The 7,423-nt window shown below is 36.4% G+C and overlaps 1 pseudogene; it reads right to left on the reverse strand.

Moving 5' to 3' along the window:
- Nucleotides 1-1,666: 1,666 nt before the first annotated feature.
- The window catches only part of LOC102827837, a 13,147-nt pseudogene continuing 7,390 nt past the window's right edge, over nt 1,667-7,423 (reverse strand).

Genomic DNA, 7,423 nt, shown 5'->3' on the forward strand with positions numbered 1-7,423 from the left:
TAAGAAAAGGAAAAGCTAATCAAGTCCAAACTGAAGAGCAAGCTGTCTATGCATAGAAACAGCAGTCTATAAATAAAGAAAGTCACAAAATATTTGAATATATGCAATTCTGCATTATGGTGATATAGGTTTCCCCAATGTGCAGCACACAATTAGCACTGGTGATAACAAATTTTTATTTTGCTACAAATTTTATGTATATGATGAAGTATCTGATAGAATATATATATACCTATATTCAGCAAATATTTCTTGAGAATCTACTATGTTCAGGTACATATGTTCAGATACTGCTTGGGGTGATAAGGCAGTGCATAAGACAGACCTTCTCCCACCCTGTTGTTAAACAGGTTGTACTTCAGTAACTGGAGTAGAGCATGTTTGCTTCCACAAGTAAGATTTATAATGTTAAGCCAGAGTTGAAGATAGCTCTTACTTTTTGATTACTTCATTTAATGAGTATTTAAAAGTACATGATCAACATTTGCATAAATCATTAATAACTGTAGATGTTGTTAATAGGATATGATATTGACTGATTCATGAATTAAGGCTTATTTTGAGTTTTGTTTTGGATTTTGAATTCCTTCAAGAAAAATGCTATCAATCTAGTATAGATGCTTATCAGCATACAAATTTAAATTTAAGCATTTTCATAAATGTGATCAGTACTCCAAGGCAGTCTCTTTGCCACTTTCCAACAGTGCTAACAGAACTATTGATTACCCCCAATTTTACTGATTATTTGTGTGCTTTTATATCTGATAGTATCAAACAGGTAACATTTGTGTTAAGTGCTATACTAATGGAAAGATTGAATGTCTGATAGAATGAGACATAGATTGTAATGTAAAGTTGTTGTTGTTGCTAAGTGCTGTGGAGTTCTGACTCATGGTGACCCTGTATAACTTTTTCAATCAGCAGCTGGAAATTTAAACTGCCAACATTGCAGTTCAAACCAACTTTGCAGTCCAGTGCATTAACCCACAGTGCCACACCAAGACTCTGGTGTAAAATAAAGTTATTAATAGTAAGAGTGTTATGTCTACCTCTGGATGTTTTTTTAGGTCAATCTTCAAATGGTTCTGACTAGCCTAGTTTTAATCTAGAGACCAGACTATCCCTTTATGTCACCAACATCGAAGATACAGAAGTAACTTATTTCCTGGCATAATGTTTGTAGTTATTATTAAGTGCTATTGAGTCTGTTTCAATTTATAGTGAACCTGTATAGGATTCCCAAAGACAGCTAGTGAGTTTGAATGACTAACTTTGTAAATGGCAGTCCACTGTTTATCCTAGAGTGTCACACCAGGACTCCAAAAAAGCTTATGACGTCCATTTAATGTTCAACTCAACAGAACTTAACAACAACAATATTTAATGTTAGATGGTTAGATGGTGGGTTGTCTACATTTGATAGACATTGAAACTACATTTACATTACATTTATTTACCAAAAATAAAAGGCTCTGAGGTTACTGAAGGACTTCCTTGTTAAACACTTTTTTTAAATCACTGTGAAAGTTGGTAGTTGATGATCTTTTCAGGACTGTAATCTGAAGCAGAACTTAAAGCTGAGATGCTCTCCACATAAATCTCTGTTACTTTTTTTTTTTTTTTTTCATTTTTGCAGTTTTTAATGGAAGTTGTACACAAGATTATTTTACTCCTGCATCTTCTCAATCATTTCTTCCTTATATTTGCCCTTTTCCTTTCCTACTTGGCGAAATTTGGCTTTACGTTCCAGGGTCTTTTTACAGTCTTTGTCCACTTTTAGTTTAGTGATAACCACCTTGCAGGGGTGAATGCCCATATGGACATTTGTGCCATTAGCTTTGTCTCACTGAACCCACTCAAAGTAGATGACATATTTCTTCCTGTACACCTGTACTATTTGCCAATTTGCTGACACTTGTAGTATCCTCGTACAACCTGGACTTCATCATCCTTTCGGATGGGCATGGACTGAACATTGTATTTTTGACTCAGGCCCTTGGAAAGAGGGGAAGACATAATCTTCCTGCGAATGTGGGAAGGTGCATTCAAGTGCCTTTTACAGTTCTTACTCTGGTCAGAAGTCACAAAGGAATTGAACTTCATTCCGGCTGCTGTAGCTTCAGGAATGGCCGCAAAAGAGAAAAGTGCAACAAGTTTTTTCTGGTTCTGTCAAATCTCTGTTACTTTTAACTAAACATCCCTCTTTCAAACCTTCTTTATTCTGAAAATTCATACAGCATTTCTTCTTTTGTCCCCAACCAAACTTTGGACTAGCTTCAAGAAATTGGCAATGATGTTTACAGGGATGTGCCAGTCTTTATGTTGGCCATCAACAGGTAGTTTCTCCTATGAGCTGAAACTGTCAAGAGTTTGTATTATCCCTAAGGGGGTCAAATTGAAAATACAATTGTGGTTGTGAAGTGCTGTTGAGTGGGTTGAACTCTTAACAACCCTGTATAGGGTTTTCAAGGAGTGGCAGGTATGTTGGAAATGCTGACCTTGTGGTTTAAACTGACCTTTGAAGTCCGGTGCTTATCCTACACTACCCTGGAAAATGGAGTGGAAAAGCCATGGAGTGTGATATAGATACAATATTTTGAAGAATAATTATATCTCAAAATAAAACAAAAAAACTCAATATAGGACTATAGTAATAATTTTCAGTCTAGGGAGAAACATTTGAAAAGACAGAAAGTAAATTAATTGTGTAAAGTGAAACTTCTAGGTATTAGTGATAGTTGTCAAGAGATGATAAGGATCAAAGACTACAGCCTTCAATATGGATTACACCTAAACAAAGAAAACAAACATCCTCATAACTGGACCAATTAATCAACATCATAAAAAAACAAACAAAGAAAAGGTAGAAATTTTTATTTTACTTGGATCCACAATCAATGCCCATGAAGCACTAGTCAAGAAATCAAATATTGTATAATTGTATTGGGAAAATCTCCTGCAAAAGCTTTTTCAAAGCATTAAAAAAAAGAGAGCGATCAGATGCCAGTTTACAAAGGTATGCCTGATCCAAGCTATGAGATTCTCAGTCATCTCATATGTATATAAAAGCTTGGCAACAAATAAGATTGGAGAAGAATTTATCCCTTTAAACTAAGGTGTTGTAAAGGGTATTTAATATATAATGGGCTGCCAGAAGGGTGAGAAAATCTGTCTTGGAAAACTATTGTCAGAATGCTCCTTAGAAGGAAGTATGGTGAGACTTAGTACTTCGAACTGGAGTGACCCTTTCCTGGATAAGAACATGATATCTGATAAAGTAGAGAATTATCAAAAAGATAAAGTCCCACAATGAGATGACTTGACACCGTGACTGCAACAACAGGCTCAAACATAATAATGATTGTGAGGATGGTGCAGGACTGGGCAGTGTTTCATTCTGGTGTACAAAAGTTCCTTATGAATTAGAACCAACTAAATGGCACCTAATAACAATAACCACAGAATTATAAAAGCAATGCCTTGACCTTCCTATTTCACTGTCTCTCACAATCCTTTTGTCCTTATTTCTTAGAATTTGTTGTTGTTGGGTTCTGTAGAGTTAATTCCTATCCATAACATGTGTATGATAGAGTAGAACTGCTCTTTAGAGTGTTCTTGATTATAATATCATAGAAGCACACCATCACATTTTTCCTGGAGAGCTGCTGGCTATGTTAGAACCACCAACCTTTCGGTTAAGCAACCAAGAGCTTAAGTGTCCCTCAGCATCATACTAATAATTCTCTTGAAATTGCCCTAAAAGTTCTTGGCTTATTTCTTCTCCCCTTCTCTCCTGACAAAACTCCATCTTGAATAAATTGAGTCTTTGCTACCTTTATCTGCACCCACATAGGTGAATAGCTTGTATAAAACTCATAACCATGCTAATAACTCTCATCTTAAATTCATGATCTTTAACCTCAATGGACCTTTAGTTCTTGCTAGTGAATCTTAACTCTGTTTCCTAATCTTTTTACCTTCCTACTCTTTTTTTCTAGATCATTTGCTTCTCAAACTTCAATCTGCATAGTCATCACCTAGGGATCTTGTTAAAAACAGATTTTGATTCCATAGGTCCAAAATGGGACCTGAAATTCTGCATTTTTAACAAGCTCCCGGGTAATTGATTGCTGGCATTCTACTTGAATGGCATACTACTACTATTTATCTGTTTCATACCATAAATAACTCTTTCTTCCAGGACTTTGAACCAGTCATTACATTGTGATTCCTTGCTAATTGTTTATATTTCTACCTCATCTTTTTAAGAGTCCCGGTGTGGCTTTGTAGTACACATCAGATAACTGCAAGTTCAGCAGTCCAAATCCACAAGCTTTTTAGAAATCCTATGGTAGTTATGTGCTTTGGGGTCAGTTCCAACTCATTAGCAACCTTATATAAAATTTCCACTACTGTAAATCTTTACAGGAGCACAAAGCACCATCTTACTCCCACAGAGTGGCTGGTATATTCTAACTGTTGACCTTGTGTTAGCAGCCCAACTCATAACCCACTACACAACTAGACTTCCTTTGAAAAACTAATATAGGGTCACTATGAGGAAGAACCAATTCAATGACACTTAACCACATATTAACTGAATTAGAAACTACATTTTAACAACATTATCTGGTGGTTCTTATAGTTCCTATATGATTCTTACATATACAGAAGAATCACCTTGGAATCTTGCTTTTAAAAAATAATAATAATAAATTTTCAATATGATTTCAGTGAATTTTATAGAGCAAGTTGGTTTTCTACTCAAAATTTCATACACATTTTATTTTTAAAATTGACTGCATTCACCACAATGTAATGGCATTAATCCATCTTCCCTACAGCATTTACTGTTGTCATTTGAACTTTTCCTTAGGAAGATGTTACCTTTTAGATATCTATGATTGAATTTTCTAAGGAATGTATACATCTCTGGTGATTTTTCTCACCATAAGAATTGATGCATTTGAGTTATGGTGCTGGGGGAGAATATTGAAAGTGCCATGGGCTGCCAAAAAACACAAAGAGATCCATGTTGCAAGAAGTGAAGCCAGAATGCTCCTTGGAGGCCAGGATGACCAAACTTTGTCTCTCATACTTCGGACGTATTGTCAGGAGGGACCAGTCACTGGAGAAGGATATCATGTTTGGTAGGGTGGAGAGTCAGAGAAAAAGAGGAAGAACCCCAACAAGATGGATTGGCCAGGTAGCAGCATCGATGGATTCAAGCGTAGCAACAATGGTGAGACTAGCCCAGTATAGGGCAGTGGTTAGTTCTGCTATGCATAGGGTCGCTATGAGTCAGTACCAACATGATGGCACCTAACAACAACAACAACAACAGCAGCAGAGGTCAGTCTATTGTTTGGTTGGAAATTGAACCACACAGATAAGTTCAATACCAGGCCTGAAGAATGACCAATGGTGAGTCTTAAACGTATTAGCAGTCTCTGTCTGACCAGTATGCCAAAACTTTTTAATGCATTCGAGCTTGTCCTACATTTTTTTCTCCATTATATTCATTACCTATGACTCCTATAAATAGTCAAAGAAAAATTTGTAATAAAACTCACTTTTTTTGAATTTGTTTCTTAATATCTCTTTAAAATGGTAAAAAAAAAAAAAAAGAAAAGAAAAGAAAAAAAGTAAAGAGCAAATATTTAAATCTGAAAATTAAGGAGTCCCTGACCCAAACCATAGTATTTTCAATTGCCTCAAATATATGTGAGAATTGGACAGTGAATAAGAACAGAGAATAATTGATGCATTTGAATTATGGTTTAGTGAAGAATATTAAATAATAGAATATGAATTGCCAGAAGAATGAACAAATCTGTCTGGGAAGAAGTATAGCAAGAAATGTGCCTAATAAGCAAGAATGGTATGGCATATCATGAATTTTGGACATGCTACCAGAAAAGACCAGTCCCTGGAGAGAGTATCATGGTTGGTAAAACGAATTGTCATTGTTTGTTGAGATCATATTGGTTCTGACTCATAGCAACTCATACACAGCAGAATGAGATACTGCCTGATCCTGCACATTCCTCAAATCCGTTGTTACTTTTGAGCTTATTATTGTTGCCACCGTGTAAGTCTATCTCATTGGGGACCTTCCTCTTTTCCACTGATACTCAACTATATCAACCAGGATTTCCTTTCCCAGGGACTGATCCCTATTGACAAAATGTGAAACAAATAAGACACAAAATCTAACCTGCAGACTTCTAAAGAACATTCTCTTCTTCCAAGACAGACTTGTTTGTTCTTTTGGAAATCCATGATACTTAGAGTATTCTTCTCCAACACCGTAATTCAAATGGATCAATTTCTCTACAATATTCCTTATTCGTTGTCCAACTTTCACACGCATATGTTATTGCTGTTACATGTTATTGAGTTGGCTCCAACTCAGCAGCCTTGTGTACAACAGAAAAAAACACTGCATGATCTTGCACCATCCTCACAATTATTTTTACACGTGATCCTATTGCTATTGCCAAGGTGCCAATCCATCTAATTAGGTGTCTTCCTTTTTTATTGCAGAACATGCACTTTATAGAGCATGATGTCTTCTTTAGGGACTACACCATCCTGATACTATGCCCAAAGTATGAAAGACAAATGTTTACCATCTTGGCTCATAAGGAGCATTCTAGCTGTACTTTTAGCAAGACATATTTGTTTCTCCTTCTGGCAATCCATTTACTTTTAATATTCTTCTCCAACACCATAACTCAAGTGCATCAATTCTACTACAATCTTCCTTATTCGTTGTTCAAGTTTCACATGTATGTGAGACTATTGAAAATAACATGAGTTCGGTCAGGCACACCTTAGTACCCAAACTGATATCTTAGCTCTTGGAACACTTAAAAAGGTCTTGTGCAGTTGTTGTTGTTGTTGTTGTTGTTAGGTGCCATCAAATTGGTACCCACTCATAGCAACGTTATGCACAGCAGAATGGAACACTGCCCATTTGTGGGCCAACCTCACTATTATTGCCACGCTTGAGTCCATCGATGCTGCTACTGTGTAAATCCATCTTGTTGGGGGTATTCCTCTTTTTCTCTGATCCTCCACCTTACCAAACATGGTATCTTTCTCTAGAGACAGGTCCCTCCTGACAATGTCTGAAGTATGAGAGATGAACTTTGGCCATCTTGGCCTCTAAGGAGCACTCTGGTTGCACTTCTTCCAACACGGATCTGTTGGTTCTTTTGGCACCCCATGGCACTTTCCAAAATTCTCCAAAACCATGACACAAATGCATCAATTCTTCTACATTCTTCCTTATTTACTGTCCAGGTTTCACATGCATATGAAGTTATTAAAAATACCATGGCTTGGTTCAGGCACACCTTAGTCTTCAAGCTGACATCTTTGCTCTTCAACACTTTAAAAAGGTCTTGTGCAACAAATT

The sequence above is a fragment of the Chrysochloris asiatica genome, unplaced genomic scaffold, assembly GCF_000296735.1.
Source record: "Chrysochloris asiatica unplaced genomic scaffold, ChrAsi1.0 scaffold00218, whole genome shotgun sequence".
NCBI lineage: Eukaryota > Metazoa > Chordata > Mammalia > Afrosoricida > Chrysochloridae > Chrysochloris > Chrysochloris asiatica.